This window comes from Polypterus senegalus, chromosome 1 (genome assembly GCF_016835505.1).
Source record: "Polypterus senegalus isolate Bchr_013 chromosome 1, ASM1683550v1, whole genome shotgun sequence".
Lineage (NCBI taxonomy): Eukaryota > Metazoa > Chordata > Cladistia > Polypteriformes > Polypteridae > Polypterus > Polypterus senegalus.
Genome location: NC_053154.1, coordinates 138,881,531 through 138,905,279, shown reverse-complemented (window position 1 = coordinate 138,905,279; position 23,749 = coordinate 138,881,531). Strand labels below are relative to the sequence as shown.

Sequence of the window (23,749 nt, the reverse complement as noted above, 5' to 3'; positions counted from 1 at the left end):
CTCCAACAGTTCAGGTACTAATATAATTTTGGCCTAAAATAGGGCATTATTTATACAAAATCTTTGCAAGAAGGAAAAAAAAAACACTGGTTACTGAATCAAAAGAGCAATGATTTTAAGACTATTCAATTAAGAATGCAGCCATGAAGTAAATCTAACCAACTCAAAACTTTATGGTATTCTGCAGTAACCTGATATATTGCATTTGCCTATGGTGCAGTATATTAAGAAGTTGGCAGTAACTCTAACATGGTCTACAGTGACAGTTTTGCTGGCCTCATTTTCATTTTGGGTTTGCAAGGACAAAGAAGAGCTTCTGTTTGTCTTTTTTTTTTAATTTACTGAATGTGAACATCCATAATCTCTTTAATGCAACTGAGATTATTGTTATTGTATTTGCTGACTTTTGTCAGTTTAGTTGTGTTTCTTATTACAGAAAAAGCCTCATTTGGGGGAAATCGCAGGCTGTAGCCAAACCTTTTAATGATGCAGACTTCTTATTTGCAGAAATACTATTACACGGTCGATTTTCTTTATAGAATTGAAAATTTGCAAGAAAGCCCTGCCTTTGCCAAGTAAGCTTGGCTCAATGAAAGAAAAAAAATGTTTGTTTTCAGCAAATGTGGCTGGAATTGGACAAAATTGTTATTTATTATTTTATTTCATTTATTTATTTTTTTTTATGTGAGCATCATATAGGAAAGGCAAACAGCCGACACCAGGTGACTGTCACTTTTTACCTAATAAATTTACTCCTTATTGCATCAACAGATTTTGGATGCTCTGCTCTGGATGAGCAGCAGGCATGGACCGGAAATGCAATTTGTCTTTTGAAGTGGAACTGGAAATCATTTAATTTGCAAGCTGCTGAAATGAAACGGTTAAATTGGAAGCCTTCAGGTGCAAAGGCATCGTAGATATGTCCCTTTAATTGCTTTGCTTTTTTTTATTTGAGATTCATGGATGGCAAGAGCAATATGATGCCATCCAACAGATAATCGATATAAGAGACGCACTAATATAGAAAAATAAGGACCTGTCATAATTAATTTTTCCTAGGTGCTGAAACATGGCTAATTATATGCACTTTCCAATAAACATGTGCTGCTTAAAGAACATAACAATACTTCTAAATAAGGTTTGTCTCTCTTTGTTTTTCTACTTGTATCATCCATTCACACTTTTAGTCTTCTTATTTAAGTTTCTAGAGAAAAGGTTATTAAAAAGCAACTGCAAGAGAAGTGGCAAAAAATTGTATTACATGGTAAACTACTGTATTAAATGATAGAGAAAATTATTTTTATGCCAGTATTGTCAGATATTTTTATGTAAAGTGATATCCTGAATTAACACGTTGTAGAATATTGAAATCATGTGACAGACAGCAGCTGGGACCACCTGGGATTGTTTCCTGCCTTTTGTACAGTGATGTTAACCTGTATTGGAATAAATAAGCAAATGAACAAATAAATCCTATGTTTTATTGTTTAGACATGGAGGCTACAATTCCATTACATTTTTCCAGTAGCTGACTTTGAGATCGGACGCCAGGAGAGGGCTCCCAATTCAAATATGCTCCTCTGTTTTCAGCATTTACTCACCTCAAACTGATATCCCCCCAATGGACTAAAGTCTGGCTACTTTATTACATCAATCCAATATGGAGATCCACTGTGGATACAGTATTTGTGGATGTATGTAGTCAACGATGGCCTTTTCATCGCCCCCCCAAAGTTCTGTTGTTATATCTGTTTTTAGTTAGATGATTTGATTTAGTTGATGATTAGATTAAGAGAATACATGGACTGTATTTATTTTAAATCTGTGGCAGAATTTGTACAGTAAGAAATGTTGTGATCCTGTTTATACTGTCAAGGAAATATGCAAGATTCATTCTCTCCTATAACTTTATAAAAGTATTGTATTTGCTTAATAGTTTTTTAAAATTTGTTATAAAATGCAAATTAGAGTTTTTACTAATGATTCACAGTTCTGCATTCCTTAACAAAAAGTTTTTGTGTTTATAGCTAGTAGTAAATTTACCTTAGCTCTTTGAGCAAATAGATAAACAATATTTTTATCATACACAGCAATATTCTGTTAGCGAAAATAAATTGATAACTGTTTTTTACCAGCACCCTGGACAGTGGCTGCCTTGCCAGCTTTTCGTTCAGGCCAATAACAGCATATTGCAAGCAGGTGCTTCCACTCATGTGGTGATCCACAGTTAATGCATCAATTAACTCTCATGAATGATCAAGGATGTGCATAAAATGTCCCACAACACCTATTGCCTATAATTAGAACTAGAATGGCTAGCAGACAAGATCTCTATAACTTATAGATAAAGCTTTTTGTTGGTCAAGATTCAATATTTACGGCAGTTCAACTTACGGGTCTTGTTCATAAAGCGGACGCCATCTCCTTCTTGTTGTTTGTTTTAGACTGGCCTACCCCTACAACAAACCCTGAACTTGAGGTTTGTGGGGGTAAGGCCAGGTGCGCCAGGGTCCATAATCTTAAAAATTTAGAGTAGATGCCTAATCTTAAAATAGTGTAAGGGTGCCTAATCTTAAAGTGGCGTCCGCTTTTGGTGTCCGCCTTTGGAACAAAAACCCCAGCTTACTAATATTTCAAACAAGGTATGATGATTAGTTTGAAGCAAAGTACATGGCTGGAACACCAAGAATTCATGAATCGAAAGCGCACTTGTAGGGAGCAGGATAACATAGTTGGGTAATAGTGTGTGCAAATCTTGAATTCAAGGCTTCACTGGAACACAGAGAAGAACTGAAGAAATGTTATAATAATGTCACACGAATCATCAATTTATCTATAGATGTATAAGTGCATCAAACAATTCCAAGAGTTGAAATGCTTTGGTATAACAGTGAAGGATATTTTGGGTGCTATGAGTTTAGTGTCTCTACCAGGTCATCGGTACACTCTTTCACTAAGCAGACAATTGATGTAACTTATCTGTGAGTTACAAAGGCTTCAGATTCAGGCTGCTATTCACAAGCAAGTCTTGATTTTCTCAAAACAATTGCCATATATTTTTTGCTTTTGAAAAATTACAATTTTGCTTAGAATCTTGAGTGTCAGTTAGGCTACTAATAGGTTCCCCTAAAACAGAATGTTTTTCAATAGCTGAAACTAGTGTAATGTTAAGGGATTCATTGGTATACAGTGGTACCTGCTGTGGCCCAGGCAGCCTTTTGTATCTTCTCTTTGCCCTTTGTGTCTTGTAAAAAGCCAAATTTCCTCCTGGGGACAAATACAAACATTCTTGCCTAGCAAGTTATAAATGTGAACTCTGCTGCTGGAGATACGTTTTTGCTTTATTGTCTATCCTAAGAATTTCACACTTAATCTTATTACTCTGACAAGCACAAGCCACATCACAATCCTGTAATTTTAAAAGGCATGTTCAAGTATGGTGGATGAATAATGATGGTTATTCAATAGGTATCATGAGAAAATGTGTGCACTTTTTTTTAAAACTGTTAGCACAGTGTCAATGTTTACAAAGCATACCAAGCCCATGCAGGCCTCTGAAGCATGAAAAGCTTATCTGTAACAGATCTGTCATGTGTCTGAAGCAAACAGTCAGTACCAGCTCCACATGGCGTATTGTATTGCTCTACATCCTTCACCATAACTGCACTAAATTACTTTTGTGATTTGAGTCCTTGAGTTCACATCTCAACAGAGCCTGTGAACTCAATTCTGCCACAGCTGCACAGTTCTTTACACTTATTCCTTCTGGGTTTCTGACAAGGGTTAACAGTGTCTGTGTGGTTAAAAACAATAATAAAAAAAATGTCTAGATTCCCAATTATTTCAAATCTTATTAAATATAAGACTTAAAAGAAATTTTGGGTGTCTTCCATTTGTTGTTTTTGTTTGTCTTATATCAAGATTAAACATTTCACTGCTGTATTGTCATGGTTGTATTGTTTTCCTTCTGTTTGCACTGTTAAAAAATTACATTTTAAAGTAAGCATTACCTTATTGTTTTTGTTTATACTTTATATCTGTATCAATCTCTCTTTCGCTCTGTATGTATACCGTATATACACACAGTATATTTATAAAAAAAAAAATATATATATATATATACAGTAGATACAGTATTGTGCCAAAATCTTACCTGCTCAAGACATTTAGTTTCAAAGCTAGTTATCTGGGCTGTAAGTGTTCATTTACTTTATGGGAACACTGTATAATTTTGGAAAACTGAGGCAATTCCCTTTAGTACACTTTTTTTTTTTTGGAAGTTGTCCTTTGTTAAACTTTTCCAACCTTCATGTGGGACTTATCTTAACTCTTCTTTTGGGTTTTGGTCTCTTTTTTGCTGTTTTCCCTGTCTAAATGATTCCATCCAGCTTTTATTATGTTGAGTTTGGACCTCTGACATGTCCATTCTGATGCTGTTACTGTTCCATCTATACACTTCATGTCAGAAATTTACTACGAGTCTTGGAAAAAACACAAAAAAAAAACCTTTATAAAAATGGCTGTAGCACAGAGAAGAGAAACTTGTGACGCTAAAGGAATAGCAGTTGTAGAACTTTGGACATTGGCAGGAAGGGCAAAAACATAGTATGGAGTTCTTAACTATGATGGTAGATCATACACTTATCCCAGAAAAATGTTATATAGTTGTAGATTAAAAAAAAGTCTTAATTCAGTCCTGGGAGACTCCACTAAAGGCAGAAGCCACATGTGTTTTTGAATTCTAATGTATATTCTTTATCAGCCTACAGTCAACTTAAATAATTATGATTTGTTTGGACTCACCATCTGCTCTGTGTTGTTTAAGCTGCGGGGAACAGGGTTGCCCATTAGAAGACATAGATAGCCCCCATCTGTCTCTACTAATTGAAGCAAATTGCCCATTTCCAAAAAGCAATCCCCTCCCGCCCCGATACTTGGCAAAGTGCAAATTTAATTAAAACATTTAAACCTTTTATTAAAAAAGGTGGAAATCGGCTTCTTTGCACTGCTGCCTCTATGGTTAATGTGTCAAAAGCTGCAGGTTGGCCAGGATAGCACTTTACAGCATCGGAAAATGAACTCAGTACTTTCCAAAGAAAACTAGATGAAAATTTTCAAACTTCTTCTGCACGTACCATACATTCTTTTTCCAAGATTAGTGCCATATCAGTAGGGTGTTGATTGTTGCTGTTGTAGACTTTATACGCTGTCAGAGCTGTATACTCGGATAACACCTGTTAAAGTCTGAACACACATTTAGTTTTTCACTTTTGTTACCGTATAGAGCAGAGACTGTGGTCCACTGGCTACTGGCAATGCAACGGCATAATGCCAGCATCATAAAGTTTCACCTGTAATTAACTGTGCAGCCCAGAGCCACTTCTGTAAGTGCAGTTCTATGTATGATGTTGTACACCCTCTGATGGTACTCGCCAGAAGCAATCCATCCTTTTCACCATTTCAGATCCTACCTACACAAATATTAATAATCCTTTATCAGAGCTTGATTGTCAATAAAGAGCTTGTGGGTTCATTCACCACTATTGTTTGCTTAGCAAGCCTCTGTGCCTTTCACTCCTTCAATTGAATTCACAAATTTGTGATGTTTTAGTAAAAAAAAAAAAAACTGTGTATATAATAATTATATATGTGTATATAACAAATATATATATATATATATATATATATATATAAAATTTGTATTGTAAAGAAAGTACAACAAACAGGATAAAGATTTCGGGATTCCACCCCATATACATTAAGGCAAAGCAACAAAAGAAGTAATCATTCAAGACCAAGTCCAAATAAAGACTAACCAAAAGGATCAAGACCTGCTTATATAGAAAGAAAACACAAAAGGGTGGGATCACAGAAGGAAGCGAGTTCTTGTAGGTAGGCATGGTGAAGGACTGGAATTAGGTGGGCTTTCCTTCTGTTGGTCTAGGGAACAAGAAAGGAAGGTATTACCACTACTTAACAACTCCCATCTCTCTCCATATACAGTGGTGTGAAAAACTATTTGCCCCCTTCCTGATTTCTTATTCTTTTGCATGTTTGTCACACAAAATGTTTCTGATCATCAAACACATTTAACCATTAGTCAAATATAACACAAGTAAACACAAAATGCAGTTTTTAAATGATGGTTTTTATTATTTAGGGAGAAAAAAATCCAAACCTACATGGCCCTGTGTGAAAAAGTAATTGCCCCTGAACCTAATAACTGGTTGGGCCACCCTTAGCAGCAATAACTGCAATCAAGCGTTTGCGATAACTTGCAATGAGTCTTTTACAGCGCTCTGGAGGAATTTTGGCCCACTCATCTTTGCAGAATTGTTGTAATTCAGCTTTATTTGAGGGTTTTCTAGCATGAACCGCCTTTTTAAGGTCATGCCATAGCATCTCAATTGGATTCAGGTCAGGACTTTGACTAGGCCACTCCAAAGTCTTCATTTTGTTCTTCTTCAGCCATTCAGAGGTGGATTTGCTGGTGTGTTTTGGGTCATTGTCCTGTTGCAGCACCCAAGATCGCTTCAGCTTGAGTTGAGGAACAGATGGCCGGACATTCTCCTTCAGGATTTTTGGTAGACAGTAGAATTCATGGTTCCATCTATCACAGCAAGCCTTCCAGGTCCTGAAGCAGCAAAACAACCCCAGACCATCACACCACCACCACCATATTTTACTGTTGGTATGATGTTCTTTATCTGAAATGCTGTGTTCCTTTTATGCCAGATGTAATGGGACATTTGCCTTCCAAAAAGTTCAACTTTTGTCTCATCAGTCCACAAGGTATTTTCCCAAAAGTCTTGGCAATCATTGAGATGTTTCTTAGCAAAATTGAGACGAGCCCTAATGTTCTTTTTGCTTAACAGTGGTTTGCGTCTTGGAAATCTGCCATGCAGGCCGTTTTGCCCAGTCTCTTTCTTATGGTGGAATCGTGAACACTGACCTTAATTGAGGCAAGTGAGGCCTGCAGTTCTTTAGACGTTGTCCTGGGGTCTTTGTGACCTCTCGGATGAGTCGTCTCTGCGCTCTTGGGGTAATTTTGGTGGCCGGCCACTCCTGGGAAGGTTCACCACTGTTCCATGTTTTTGCCATTTGTGGATAATGGCTCTCACTGTGGTTCGCTGGAGTCCCAAAGCTTTAGAAATGGCTTTATAACCTTTACCAGACTGATAGATCTCAATTACTTCTGTTCTCATTTGTTCCTGAATTTCTTTGGATCTTGGCATGATGTCTAGCTTTTGAGGTGCTTTTGGTCTACTTCTCTGTGTCAGGCAGCTCCTATTTAAGTGATTTCTTGATTGAAACAGGTGTGGCAGTAATCAGGCCTGGGGGTGGCTACGGAAATTGAACTCAGGTGTGATACACCACAGTTAGGTTATTTTTAACAAGGGGCAATTACTTTTTCACACAGGGCCATGTAGGTTTGGATTTTTTCTCCCTAAATAATAAAACCATCATTTAAAAACTGCATTTTGTGTTTACTTGTGTTATATTTGACTAATGGTTAAATGTGTTTGATGATCAGAAACATTTTGTGTGACAAACATGCAAAAGAATAAGAAATCAGGAAGGGGCAAATAGTTTTTCACACCACTGTATATATATATATATATATATATATATATATATATATATATATATATATATATATATATATATATATATATAATACACACACAAGGTGCGACACAAAAATAACCGGACTGGGCTTGGGGCTTTCCTGAAAAACCATCTGGAGGTCAAATGGACGTGAGTCTTCATAGAACTTTCTTCAATGGATGAAGTGAAGACAAAAACGACAAGCCTGTTGAAGAAGCTCAAGCAAGAAGACTTCCAGCACTGTTTCAATCAATGGAAGATACATATGGAGCGGTGTAGAGATCGGGAGGGGGAGTATATAGAACGTGACAATGTTTAGAATGCTGTAATTCATCAATAATTTTTTTTTTATTTTTTACCAGTCCGGTTATTTTTTGTGTCTCACCTCGTGTATATATACATGCATGTTAGGTTAAATGGTGGCTCTATTACTGGCCAAGTATGAATACATGGGTATGTGTGTGAGTGTGCTCTGTGGTACACTGGCAATTTGTCCTGCATTGTGATCTGTGCTTCCAAGGTACCGAAAGGATCCCCATGACCCTGATCTGAACAAGTGTTTAGAAGATGTATGGATGTACCTGTAAAGCAACATGAAGCAATATTCACCATAAGAGGAGCTACCTCGTTAAGTGTAGCATTATTTGATGAATCTCATGTTGCATTTTTAAGAGGTTTAGTGAATGTTTAGGCATTGCCTTTGCTATGAAAGGTGCTATGTAAATGTAAAGGGCAGATTGATTTAGCTCCTTACACCTGCTTTTCCTTTTGATTTGATTGATGGATTATTCACATTCAGATTTTTGCCTTGTCAAGTTTGGAAGACGTTGTATAAACTAGAGATAAATCTAACACAAATTAAATAAATACACTTTACTATAAATATTGGCCTCAAAATTTTGATAAGAGCTTTTTTTTCTTTTCAATCTACAGTACTGTTTTCTAGAGCTGCCCTACCCAGGTTTGTTATCTTCCTTGTAGTAAATCTGGCAATTTAAGGTTTGGCCATTCATAACCTAAAACAGGATTAATCAGGCAAACTGGTCAAGTGAATCGATGATATGTTTACGGTCTGACCTGCACAGTTAAGATTTTATACCATTGAAGACAGGATTTCTAAATGTTCAACAGCTTTGCTCAGTTTTAACCACTCTCATTTATTTATTTATTTATTTGTGTTTTTGGCTAAGCATTTAGTGCTGTTTTCTCACTTGGATGTAATCCCTTGAAAGTATTGATTTTTTTTTTTCTCAGCTGTTGCATAATTGGGAAATGTAGGTGATAATAACCCTCTTTTATAATAGGATGAGACATCATGGACCATATCCCAATCTGGTTCTGCTTAGCTACGCACGGATGCACGCTATTGTACATGTGATGCGTGGTTTCTGGTATCCAAACATCCCTGCATTGCCGCTGACGGGCTTCTTAAGGCAGTCGGGGGCTCTTCTAGCTTGTGATCTCTGTGTCTATGATTGATAGTGTGGAGAGGAAAGTGTACACATGCAACAGAAAGACAATGTGTTCTCGTTTCTACTGATGTCAAGCTTTGTTAAAAGTAAAGTGTGTCCAACTACCTGTATAACTGCAGGGGACTTAAATTTGCCACATGAGACATCTTCCAGTATGGGCTGAATATTCCTTCAGTGCCCTTTAATGTCAGTCTTGTTGCTTGCAATCTCTTTTGCATATTTACACAGCAGCTTGTGTGTGTGTGTTTGGTGTGTTTTTAAGATCACTTGGGTGAAGTCTAGCTAAAAGTGCACTGTATAAGATCTGAGCAGGCCTCATTTTATTGCCAGATGGTGTGTTTTGAACTACTTGCTGAAAAGCAGGCACTGTGGGTAAATTATTACAGCAAACTGACATGAATAATTCAAAGCAACCCTCCATGATATTACATTTGACATGTCTTACAGAGAGAGAGAGAGAGAGACGAGGAAATTGAGCTTTGCCAGATTTACTCACTGCCTTGTGTTTTGCCAAAAGGCCCATGAAGATGTGCAGTTGGTGTTCAGTAAATATTACATGATCCCTGCAAATCTCTGCTATTGCCTGATATTCTCTCTTATGCAAACGACATATATAACTACAGAACAAGCATGTCGGCTGGTATAAACTCTTAGATTTAATACCATCAATTTATCATTCATTTCACTCCTTTTAAGTCTAAGCACCTTGCAGATTTTCTAGTAATCTACTAGTCACATTAAACTACTGGGATATTCATCAGAAAAAGATTAGGATTATCCTTATCCAGTCTTTTTTTATTTTGTAAGACTTCTCAATATATCTAGGAATTCAATATAAATTCAGTTATGGAATACAAGCCAATGAGTAGATTTATAATTTGTTTTACTGCATATACTGTAGCATCTATAACAATGGACTGTATGACCAAGCACTTTACAGACTGACAGTATCACACTCCAGGCTTACAATATTAATAGGCAACACTGTATCTACCATAACCCTGATTGGTTACAGTTTAGACCATGTACGCACAGTGGGAAATCCTCTCTAATTCCTTAACAACTGCGGTACCTTGCAATGCAACTTCACTTTGTAACACTTTTATTTGGTTTCTTTAATCTCCCAGATTGTGATAGCCCTGTGTTCCTAATAAAAGTAAATCTATTTTGGCAGTGATGGAGGTTTTGGTGTATCCACAGAAGCAGACATTCTTGTAGCTATGACTGTTTGGTGTGCTCCCTAGCTCTTAAATCCCACTGTTCGCTTCCTAGTTAGCATTTAATTCCCTAGAGAGCACATTGTTAAACAGAGAAGTAAGTAGAGCTATACAATTTTTTTTTTTTTTTTTTTGAGGATATTGTCACATTTTTTTCTCCATACAGCTAATATTAATTGGATGAACTGTGGCTCACTTATAAACTAATGCCACCAGGTCATGTCACCTCCCCATGGTCACCGGTGTCTGTAATACTGTGGTAATTGGACACATACCCAAGCACGACTCTGTGCTGCCTTCCCTTTGAAGAAAAAATAAATATATAAAGTGGCTTTTGTAAGGGAAGGACTACTGCCGCCTAATAAGTAAGGGTGGAATACTTGGCATCTTTGAAGGCTATTAATGTAAACCATACCCAAATTCGAAAAAAGACTCACTGCCAAAAGGCTCATCAGATCAGTTGTTGACCCAAGACATGTTAACATATACTGTAGCCCACTGCCTTGTAGCATTTTAGCACTCAGGCCAGATACCGAGGATTTTCCAAGCTGTGTGTTAATTTTTGAACAAGTGAAGGGAATACTGTTGGTACAAAAAGTAAGTGACGAGGAATATTGTCAGATAGAGGAATAGATCTCTGTACCTTTAGGTCTATGCCTTGCAGAAAAATCCGAGTGGATTCTGCTAGTGGATGCATATGCTCTTGTTAATGTTAAGACAAAATGTCATCCTTCGTGTATTTCATGCTATGTCTTTATAAAATTAAGAAACTATGTGAAACATAGTGTCTATGTTGCCTGTTTTGGGTTGAAAAGGTTTTTTGTTGAATTGCAGCTAAAACACATTATTGTGCTCAGTAAACATCATAAACCTGTGATTTATGTGTTTTATTCAGTGTCCTGAAATCAACTGACAAGTTTTCCTGACATCACTTATTAATTCCGAAAAAGTATTCTATTTTTTTTTTTATCTTACCTTGTTAAAACAGCTTCTATCCCGATATCAGATATGTCTACTTCTTGCTTAAAGGAGTTAAATTAAAGCAAGTCATATTTTCATTGTTTTAAATCATACTTGTAGCATAGTAATCTTATTAAAAGGCCATTAAAATGTTTACATTAAAGCAAATATGAACCCAAATATGGATGGATTTATTATTGCTGAAGCCTTGACCATTTGGTTTCATTTCTCTCTTATACCTATGCGCCAATTAATTTTATACATGCAATTATTACCTTATTCAGTTTGCCTGTGACATTAGTCTGTGCAAACTGTAATATGGGCTCAACTCTCTTTTCTATGTATATGCATGTGCATGTACTCCGTGACTTGTAGGAGGGAGTTTATGTCAGACTGAAATAAATGATCTAACAAAATAAAGCCTGTGGATGTGATATGTTTTACAACACTCCTGTAGCCAAGTATCTAATTGAATTGCTGTATTATTCACACTGTCTAAACCGCTCTTCGGGTCATAAAAAGCTTGTTCATTTTTATCTCATTTGACAAGCACTATCTGACAAGTACAATCAATATTTTGTGCAGTCCAACTGCTATCTGTGGCTTTAGTGTTAAATTCTGTAGCATAACTGAGTATTGTTTGCAGAAAATCAGTCTGTGTGGGATATGGGGAAGAAACTGTGATACCCAGAGTAAACCCAGAAACACACAGCAGCGAAAGACACAAGGAGAAAATAAAAGGGTCATTTTGACCGTACCCTTGGTGGGGATTTTAATCAAGGATTCCAGAGATGTAAGGCAAAATATGCCAAAAAAGCCCTACAATATTGTTTTACTGTGGAAAGACTTTAAGATGACCCCATTCTAAAACATACATTATTTTATATCCATAATCAACTTTAGAAACCCACACATATGTCCTCATCTAATTTACTGACCTTCTATCACCCTATCATTGCACTCATCACAGCCTCCAGCCACAATGCTGTTGCACCAATGACTACAATCTGACTTCACCTATGGTTAACTGCTACTGCAACTCTGTTTCCCTCTCTAATCTCTAGACCCCAGGTAGCAAGTTGAAGCAACAAGACATAGGTCTTAACTTTCTATTCACTCCTTACAGTTTTTAACATCCTGAATATACCTGAAACAGAAGCAAAGCATGTAATAGTGACAATCACACCATACAACCTGGACGGTTAGCATGTGTGTCAGTTTTCATGTGGCTCACGAGTCTTGCATTTCTCCTTCATGTAGCACATGACATGGACCTTCTGGTCCTTAATTTTCCATCTTAATGCTTTCATTTAAAGATGGTGACTTTTTTGGGTCACAGGTTGAACACCCCTAATCTTATTCTCTATTCAAAGTCATTTTGACAAACCCTATCGGCACATGTTCACTTGGTATGCATGCACACAAGTATAATATCAGTCAATATTCATGTCAGTCTCCACTGGGTCAAATATGATTTTAATCCTTTACTTGGTGCTCAACCTTTTGCTTGTCCGCCTTAAGTAGCAAAAACTCCCCTTGCCAGCACTTTCTCTCTTGTATGGTTTAGACTGGATGCTACTGCAAAGATGTAAAAGTTAAAAACAAAAAAGAACTTACAGTCTTATAATTCTTACTAGGAAACCACTCAGAACTCTGCTCTTCAAAGTAAAGTGAATTATGTGCTTCTTATGAAACACAGTGTCTGGTGCAGGTGTCACAGCCTCTTTCATGCGCTAACAGTGTGCATGACTGTCTTTTGCATTCAGATTATGACTTGAGTTTGTGATAAAAATGAACAGTCTGCCTGTGCAATGTGGCTCACTGTGAGTAGGTGTCACTTGGTTCTTTTCCTGTTAAACATGTCGCATTGCCACACCACAATTCTTTCCCATGTTGCAGAAATATCTAAAAATCAATTACGTGGCCAAGGTAGTCTGTACCTCAAACGTTATAAGTTCTTGATTAAAACCAAGATCAAGGTTCAAAGCCTAGTGTTTCATGAAATTTTGCATGACAGATGGACAGCAACCTTGGCATTTTACGTGATTGTACAGTATAATGCAGTACTGTGCAAAAGTTTTAAGCAAGTGTGAAAGAATGTTGTAAAGTAAGAAAGCTTTCACAAATATAAATTCTAATATATATTTTTAATCAATTTACAAAATGCAGATTGAGCTATCTGAAGAAATATCTAAATCCAATTGATATTTGGTGTGACTATCCTTTGCCTTCAAACCAGCATCAATTCTTATAGGTACACTTACAGAAAGTCAGGGATTTTGTAGGATTATAGTCCGGTGTATGATTAACCAGTTATACCAAACAGGTGCTAATGATCATTATTTTTATATGTAGGTTGAAACACAGTCATTAACCGAATGAGAAACAGCTGTGTAAGAGGCTTAAAAATGGGTGACGAACAGCCAAACTCTGCTACCAAGGTGAGGTTGTGGAAGACTGTTTCATGTCACAGGTCATACAGCATGGGAAGACTGAGTACAGCAAACAAGACACAAGGTAGTCATACTACATCATCAAGGTCTCTCCCAGACAAAGATTTCAAAGTAGACTAGAGTTTCAAGATGTGCTGTTCAAGCTCATTTGAGGAAGCACAAAGAAACCGATAATGTTGAGGACCACAGAGGCATAGTTGCATCAAATGAAAGACACATCATCATGCTTACTTCCCTTTGAAATCGGAAGATGTCCAGCAGAGCCAGCAGCTCAGAACTGGCAGAAACCTGTGGGACCCAGGTACAGCCATGTACTGTCCAGAGAAGTCTGGCCAGAAATGGTCTTCATGGAAGAATTGCAGCCAAAAAGCCAAACCTCCGACGTGGAAAAAAGGCCAAGTGACTCAACTATGCATAAAAACACAAGAACTGTGGTGCATAAAACTGGCAGTAGGTGCTCTGGATTGATGAGTCAAAATATTAAATATTTGGCTGTAGCAGAAGGCAGTTTGTTCACAAAAGGGCTGGAAAGCGGTACATTAATGGGTGTCTGCAGGAAAAAGTGAAGCATGGTGGAGGTTCCTTGCAAGTTTGGGAATGCATTTCTGCAAATGGTGTTGGGGATTTGGTAAGTATTAATGGTGTCCTCAATCCTGAGAAATACAAGTAGATACCAATCCATCATGCAATACCATCAGGGAGGCATCTGATTGACCCCAAACATCCAGCCAATGTCATTAAGAACTATCTTCAGTGTAAAGAAGAGCAAGGAGTCCTGGAAGTGATGGTATGGCCCGCCCAGAGCCCTCATTGAGTGTGTCTGGAATTACATAAAGGGATGGATCTGAGACAGCCTACATCCACATAAGATACGTGGTTAGTTCTCCAAGATGTTTGGAACAATCTTCCTGCCGAGTTCCTTCAAAAATTGTGTACAAGTGTACTTAGAACAATTGATGTTGTTTTGAAGGCAAAGGTTGGTCACTCCAAATATTGATTTGATTTAGATTTCTCTTCTATTCATTCGCTTTGCATTGTTAATTGATAAAAATAAATGATTAACAATTCTATTTGTGCAAGCATTCTTAGTTTACAGCATTTTTCACACTTGCCCAAAACTTTTTCACAGTACTGTAGATACAGTAGATTATGAATGTATTGCCTATATTACTTGTTAATTCATTAACATATGCAATAAAATCAATTACTAATGCTAGAATGTTTATATTCCTCATCAGATATGAACACTAAGATCTCAAGAAATACTGACTTGCCCAGAAATGTGCTGGAAAAGATGTAATAGAGTTCAAGTTGATGGAATCAGTGAAAGTGAATCTTGTGGAAGTTACTCATTACCTGCTACATCTCATGCTGGGAACATGAAAAGTGACTAAGCACTGCTGCCAAAATACATAGTGACAGCATTTCTATAAGACAGAACAAAAAGCATCATGGAACAAACAAGTATCAAAAATGCCTGTTTATTAAATAAAACTAAACAAATAAGAATTGAGTGAAGTAAGAACATCAAAGAGCAAATAAAAAAATAAACCAAGTTTCTCTCCCACAGGACCAGACTACACAGAGTCTAAACTATAACTATCAAGTAGTATTGTTTGTCCACATGCTCACAATCAATACAAAGAACAAAACAGCCCCCCTTGCCACCTCCTTCAACACTTCCTCTCTGCCAGTTGAGTGTTTACCCAAAGTTACCTACTGACCTCATGCTCACCAGACCACCACCACAATCATCCCTGTAAAAAACTCTAAAGGGCTACTACTAGAGAATTCCATGTAATCTCTTTTTAAGGTCAGGAATGGCCCCTGAAAGCATTGGGTTTATTCAGCTACTGTAAGTATCCCTGCTAACAGCAATCAGGCATCTAGGTGTCTAATTAAGAGTCACATCGCTCTTGGTAGCTCTCTGGCTGCCTGCACAGTGTTCCCTCTGTCCACCGTGGTAAGCCAGTGTAATTACTCTGGAGAAATTCTTGCAGTTTTCTGACAGTTTTCTGTGACTTCTGTTACTTTAGTGCCTTTGGTGTGCATATGATGGATAGATAGATAGATGGATAGTGTAAACCAGTAGTGCACACAACCCCCTGAAATTCTCCATTCATCCATACTTGTACTAGGGCTGTGTTACTGTGTATCTGAACAAAGGGAAGCATTCTTTTTAATAAAAATAATTGAAAAGCACATGTTCGGATTCAGCGGGTTGGAAAATGGATGGATTGATTTTCCGAATGATTGCTTGTTTTCTAATTATGCCGCAGAGTCTTGAGAAACTTTTTTTGAGATTTGCTTTACAGGATGGTTTCCGAAAAATTTAATTTCAAAATTGTCAGTGCTAAGTTTGGTATTAATGCGTTACTCCTTTCAGAACTTCATCGTTGGTAAGTTGTTTTATTCAAGGGCCTTACAGGAATAAACAATTACCTGTATATTTGATAGTAATAATGCAATTAATATTACCAATACTGTGTATTGTAATCAATGGAGACCATTGATTACATCAAAGAGTACAAACCACACCTTTACTATTATTTTATCCATGCATAGCCAGAAAAAAGAAGACTATTTATTCCAAAGAAGAAAATATGTCTTCCATTGTTTAAGAACATTATTTCAGCCTGTCAATACATAAATCAAAAACAGCCTGCTCACACAACATTCTTTTTAGTTCAATTGCCTGGATTTTCAGTCCTAGCTACTGGGGTTAGTTTCCGCTTTACTTTTTGTTAACTCGGCTGTGGCAAAGTTCTTTGTGGTGCAGAATCCAGATGTAAACCGACTCATTGGGCACATGTTCTTTTTGTTTTCCCCATTAATCACTTGACTAAAAGTGACTTTGGCTCTAGAGAACACCTCACATGGTGTAGTTATCCTTTTCTCTGACTTAATCACCTTACTGGGTGGCATCTCTTTCTTTCAGGCAAGGAGCAAAAGCCTAGATAAAGTAGGACAAGATCTTTTTAAGGCTTGTTTTACAAGTACTTACCTATAATTTAAATACTTACTGTATATACCTGGCTATTCATTAAAATGTATTGTTTTTGTAAATATAATTAGATCACAATTGTAAGTATAAAATCAAAAGATTAGGATAGTTATTTGGAAATGTATATCACTAGTAATCAGTCTTCTCTTTTTTAATTAACCAGACAAATTACTTCATATTAGGAAGTATATATATGTATATATGTATATGTATATACTGTATGTATATATATGTGTGTGTGTGTGTTTATATATACAGTATATATATAATCTATTCGGAGCATTAGGACTAACTGTCATGCATGCTCCCCATTCAGCTCAGCCAAGGTAATTCAATTCAGAAATATGGATTTTGCAACACAAGTAACATGTGATTTTTTCTTTTTTCCTATAGACATTTTTCATGTCATAAAATTCTTTCCCTTAATTCTGCATGAAAACATTACATTTATTTTTTTTCTTGGCCACCACTACAGAGTACATGGGGGTAAATAACTAATAAAACAATATCGTTGTTGAGCGGAGTATTCCTTTAAGAGAGTAATGTTTAAGGCAGGGAAATGTATTGCTCTGGATGAACATTTAACACAACAAGGCCAAATTTGTAAGTGGAGCTCTCTTGTTGTGAGTATTTCTCACAGCAAGAAAGCATTTGTACTGCAGAATTCAGTGAAGTAATTTTCTGAATCACTCTTAGGGTTTTCTGGCCGCTGGCCTCCTAAACATTCCAGTGAGACCTGATAAAGTGAAGTGTATAAAGATAATTTCTCCCTTTAGATAAAACAACAAAGGTAGTCCAAAATATAAGGAAGCATTTCCTAATGATTTTATTTCTTGTGAGAGCTTGGATGTCCAGAAATTTCTTTGCACTCTTTACCTATATTTTCATGTTATACCTTTTAACATAGGTATTCTACAGGTCTAAGTCCTGTATAAGAGAAGAACTGCCAGGTTAATTTATCAGCAACAAATTTATAGAAAATACACTAGCCGCTGTGCTGAGCTTACTTGTGAGGGAGTGTGTTTTGTAGAATCTAGTCTTTCAGTGTGAACCATGCAAAGTAATCACCTTTTTACTACCTATATACTGTATATAATGCACATTTACCCACCAAGACTTTTTTTGGTTCAAATTGCAATAAAGGTTTGAAAAGCCACCTCATTTGATAGAGAAAGTCACACTACCAGGAAGATAATTTCTCCCAAAATTAGCAGCTTTGCACGCCAGTAATGTGTATGTATATTCACAATGGGCGGCTATCTCCCCCATGAAATCGCATAACAATTTAATGATTTTTGTATTAGCAGACAAATGGTCATTAATTAAGAAAGAGAAGAGTTCATGTGATAGATTTTCAAAGATTGCCAAAGATAACAAACAAGAAAAAGGCATACTGTGGTTGTGTAAAGGAGAGAATGAAGGAAATGTCGAGAGCAAGTGGCTGTAGAGAGCCAATCTACTAGAAAGAAAAGGATCAAATTGTATAGTGAGGGAAGTGTTTTTTGAGCTACTTTCTCACATCTCCCTTTTTCTTTTATATGAGTGAGAATCGAATCCATTTTGTCTTTGTTTGAATGTCTTTTGTCTGTTCTGAAGGAGACTCACACACATCGTCTTTTTGCCTACACAACCTTTTGATTTTTTTTCACCTAGCCCCCAGTAGTCACTCTCCCTTTTAACCGAGCTCATCATCCTCTTTTGGGCCTGGCAGTAATCATGAAACTGCAAGTAAAGACCTCTTGACATCTTAGCAGCTCATACAGTGTTAAAGAGAGGGGCCTAGTGTGCACACTACTGTAGCTAGCCATTTTGATAGCTATTGATTGTTACCTTGGGTGAAGTGTTGAAGTTAAACTCAGTATTTCTTTAGCAAGCTGTGTGTTATCTAAGGAAAAAAAAACTGGAACAAAGCAGTCTGTTTAGCTGTTTATTTATTCATTTGAGGCAGACATGGAAGGCTGTGACTCATTTTTCTACATTACACAAGATCTTTCAGTTTCACATGGCATTCTTGATGAATGGCTCAGATGCATTTGTTACTTCTTAGCAGCATGCCGAGACTGTGCAGTTGAGCTGTGAAAGCCAAGTTTTGGTGCCATTTGAAGTTCTCCATGCAGCTCTTTAGAAAGTTCTCGGGAAGAAACTGTTGCTAAGGAACTGTACTGAGAATGACAGTACATATGATCAGCTCCCCATCAGACACTTTGACAACTTTAAAACTTACACAGAGAGCAGGCGTACTTATATAATAGCACCAAAGGGTGCTCTTTTTGTTATTTCTTTACAAGATGTGTAATTTTTTATTTATTTTTTTACAGAATGTATTGAAAAAATGCCCTTTCAGTACCCTCCCTATTTTTCATGTACATTTTTACTTACTGCATTAAAATTTTGAAATGAAAATATATTCATGAACAAGGTATTTGTTTTGTAAAACAAGTAACATTAAGACACTTAGTAACATATTTAAGAGAATGGGTGGAGAAAAATCTGGAGATATTTACCTTTTTTTTTTTTTAAACTTGTCATTACAAAGATACAGAGTAGTTAGTAGGATATCCAGCACGGTGAAAAAAATGTATCAAACTCACTCTAGTGGATTGGATAACAAGTGGATGAATACTGCAAGTACAGATTAGCCATATTTGAATCGTTCATATGCATTAATCCTTTCAAATGAACTATTTCATTGCAAGGTTTGGTGTAAATAATTACAACAAATGTTTCTGTTGATGTTTCAGAGCTTCATGCTACTGGGATTGAATCCCACTGTGCTCACTGGCTTTAAGAAGTTTACATGTTCTCTCTGCATTTGCAGGGATTTTCCTCCATCATCCCAAAGGTGTGTGTAGAGTCTCTAGATCCTCAAAACCTTGAACAGAATTATTATCCTTGTAAAGTGTGGTATTGAAGACTTCCCTGTAAACCTGGAACCCAAGTGTTAGAGCCAGTGGCCTACTTGACGTAACAAGTCACATGCATAGTGGAAATAGGAGGTGTAGAAGAAATTTAAAGGTCTATTACGCATTAAAAATATTACTTGGTCACATGTTTAATGTGACAACTATATTCACCCTGTATACATGCAGCATTTGTGTGACTTGTAATGGTTTGCTTTCATAAAATCAATTTGCAATATACCTTTATATTAATTCTTCCGTCATTAATTTGATCATGACTATGTTAAAGCATAAGGTTGTAGGATATTTATCTCAATTTCACTTCTTGGTACATCTTAAAAACAGCATACTGATAAATGTTAATGCTGTAACCCAGCCAATAGTATGTTTAGTGATATTAAAATCATAGAACAAGATGTATTGCGCTGGTTCCCAAAGTGCGGGTCGTGACTCCCTGGAGGGTCACAATAAAAAAGCTCAACAGGATTTCTAAAATAAAACAAAAAATGCTCTTTTAAGGTGTTTATAAAAATCTTAATATAAAAGAAGCATTGTGTTCAAGTACGAACCGGTGTCCTGTCTGTTGATTCAATCTGAGAGTCTTAAGTTGGGGCAGGCAGAAGGACTGAACATTGGTGATGAGGATTTTGTTAAATGGTTGTGTTTCACACTGAAAAGCGAGTTGAATTATTGGTCGAGATGGAAACACCAGTAACAAAGTTCAATTGCTACGCTAAGGCCACCACGTTGGGATAACACTGGACAAGATGGCTAGCTGCATTTGAGATGTTTGCAAATGGTAAAGGACACACTGTGACGTAAGAACGCCATAAAGCCATGCCCCATGCACAAGTGCAGATTGTGTAGTGATGTGCAAAGCGGTTCTTTTTAGTGATTTGATTCATTTCATTCTGTTCACCAAAATGATTTGAATCTTTGAATCACTGATTTGTTCACTTCAAAAACAACAACAACTTATATTCTAATTTAAAATCTAGAATAATATCATAATAGTGTAACAGCTTTAACCACCAAACAATATACAAAGCAAGCAACAAACTAAATAAATTACACACAATAATAATAATATGCTTAATTGAATTTTGAAAATATATAAAATTTCAACAACAAATAAAAAAATTTGCAAAAATAATAATAAACATTTTATTTATGTATAAACAAAAATAAAATACAAAAGTTAAAATCAGACAGAGCAATTGTAATCAAAGAGAAAAAGCAGTCTTAAACAAATGAGTTTTGAGTTTAGATTTGAAAAGTGAAAATGATTCAATATTTCTAAGTTCAGTTGGTAGTGAGTTCCAAAGCTGGGGAGCAGAGCAACTGAATGCTGTGCTCCCCATAGTGTTAAGACGGACAAAGGGGACAGTCAAGTGGATGGAGGAAGAGGATCTGAGGGTGCAGAAGGGAATGACAACATGGAGGAGGTCAGGCAGATGTAGAGGGGCAAGGTTGTGGATAGCCTTAAAAGTTAGTAGGAGAATTTTGAATTGAATTCGGAACTGAACTGGAAGCCAGTGAAGCTGCTGCAAAACGGAAGTGATACGGTGAATAGAGGGGGTTCTAGTAATGATGCAGGCAGCTAAATTCTGGATCAGTTGAAGCTTATAAAGAGATTTGAGAGAAAGACCAAAGAAAAGGGAACTGCAATAATCCAGACGAGAAAAACCTTAGAATAGAGCACACATCACAATAAAACTGTGAGAACGTTGAAATATGACTAAATAAAAGTATTTTCAGTTTTGTATTTGTTTTACATGTATTAAACAAATAACCAAATCTTTATGAAAACGTAAAAGTTAATTTTATCTTTATTAAATTTGTATGTTAATTCCTGCAATTGATGGGCCCACTGTCCATGGTTTGCTCCTGTCTAATATTCTATGGCAGCTGAGATAGACCTTGGCACCCCCTAATCCCCGCAGCCCTGGTATGGAGTAAGCAGGTTAGAAAATGATGTGACATGTTCATTTTTAACAAAATGGGTATAGCTTGTACTTATTGAATATCTGATATTGTACTCGTCACTCGACAGCACAGCACACAACTTGGAAATGGTGCCTCAATGCACTTTGCTGTTTATATAAATAAAGCTGACTTGAAATCGAGCAACGATGCAGCAATTTAAAAAAATAATAATTACTACAAGCTTTCTCAAACATGGTGGAAAGTCCAAGAAACATGAAGACAAAAAAATTGTGCTACAAATTGCTTTAACATTATACAAAGTTACTGTCTGTTATACCTGCATTTTTATCACTGTTTAATATTGTTCTTTATGTATGCTGCTGCTGGAGTATGTGAATTTCCCCTTGGGTTTAATAAAGTTTCTTTATCTATCTGTCTATCTGTCTGTCTGTCTGTCTGTCTGTGTACAGATGGTGCCAGTATTTCTATTATTTCATAGCTGCTGTTGCTCGATAAATGGGCTTGTGTACAGTAGTGTTTGGGGATGCAAACAAAACGTTTGGGAACCACTAATGTGCTTAGCATTGATAGCTCACAGCTCCACAGACCTTATCTCTATTTATGTTGCTTATTCTGCCATGGTTATCTTGTTCTCCCATTGTTTCTATGGATTTTTTTCCAGGTACTCCCATTTCCACCCATGTTCCCAAGGCATTCAGGTTACGCTGATTCAGAAAAACTCTGAATTGGTGAGTTAGGTTGGTTCTTACTTGCATCTTGGTATACAGTACTGGCCAAAAGTTTGGACACACCTCCTCATTCAATGTGTTTTCTTTATTTTCATGACCATTTACATTGGTAGATTCTCACGGAAGGCATCAAAACTATGAATGAACACATATGGAGTTATGTACTTAACAAAAAAAGGTGAAATAACTGAAAACATGTTTTATATTCTAGTTTCTTCAAAATAGCCACCCTTTGCTCTGATTACTGCTTTGTACACTCTTGGCATTCTCTCGATGAGCTTCAACAGGTAGTCACCTGAAATAAAACCATTTTATTTGGAAGAAACTAGAATATAAAACATGTTTTCAGTTATTTCACCTTTTTTGTTAAGTACATAACTCCACATGTGTTCATTCATAGTTTTGATGCCTTCAGTGAGAATCTACCAATGTAAATGGTCATGAAAATAAAGAAAACACATTGAATGAGGAGGTGTGTCCAAACTTTTGGCCTGTACTGTAAGTTCTCACTTCTCAGAAACAGGAGTGGATCTGTTCTGAAATTAATGAAGCTTAAGCTTCAAGGCCCCCAATCCATGGGCACGCACCCAGAAGTGGCTTTAGTCTACATTACTTAAAAATTTTGGGTGTCTACAGTATGAGAAGGGGCTTTTAAAAAATAATAATATTAATAATATAGTGTAATTCAATGTAAAATAATAGTTCAAATAAAATTAAAAAGTTATTAAAATATCAAAAAAAAAAATGTGGCTAGCTATCATGAAATGACCCAATTGAAGAAAATTAGTTGTTACCTAGACCTGGTTTCTGGCTGCGATGGAGCCCCCATAACAGTTCAAGGCCCCAAAAATGTAGGTCCGCAACTCCTCACAGGGCTATAAGTGTTAGATAATGGATATTCTGTATTTGAATGAGCAATAAAAATCAGATTATCAATGACTTTTATTCAGTTCAGTCTCTCAGTGTGCAGTCTCCTCTTTGACCAAGAATGGACCACTTCACAATTATTGTTTGGTTTGCTATTTTATCATTTAGTGCTAATAGAGATCTTATTTATTTTATCTTTATTTTAATGTTAAATATAATAAAATATTATTGAATAATGTCAAGATATCATTGCTAAAACATTTTGTCCACATTCACATGTTTTACATTTATGTTCACATATTCTTTTGTTTTTCTTTACTGACATTTTTGACAAATAAATTACATTGCAGCAAATCTATTCATCCTTATACCACCATGATGAGGATCCTTACGTTTTTCCTCTCATTATTTAGACTGCTGCCTAGATCACATTTTGGACTATCTCGATAGCAGACTGTTATTGCCCAGCAGCAAAGTAATCAAAAATGACAAAATTTAAAGGTAACATATGTAGTGGAATATCATTTCTTCTTCACTCCTTTAAGTTTATCAGAGCAGGTTTCTGCACTAACTTAAGGAATAATATCACACAC

General features: G+C 36.4%; 1 protein-coding gene across 5 annotated transcripts in view; it reads left to right on the top strand.

Moving 5' to 3' along the window:
- nlgn1 (neuroligin 1) overlaps positions 1–23,749 on the top strand; it is a 657,056-nt gene that overhangs the window by 385,593 nt on the left and 247,714 nt on the right. The window lies entirely within an intron of this gene.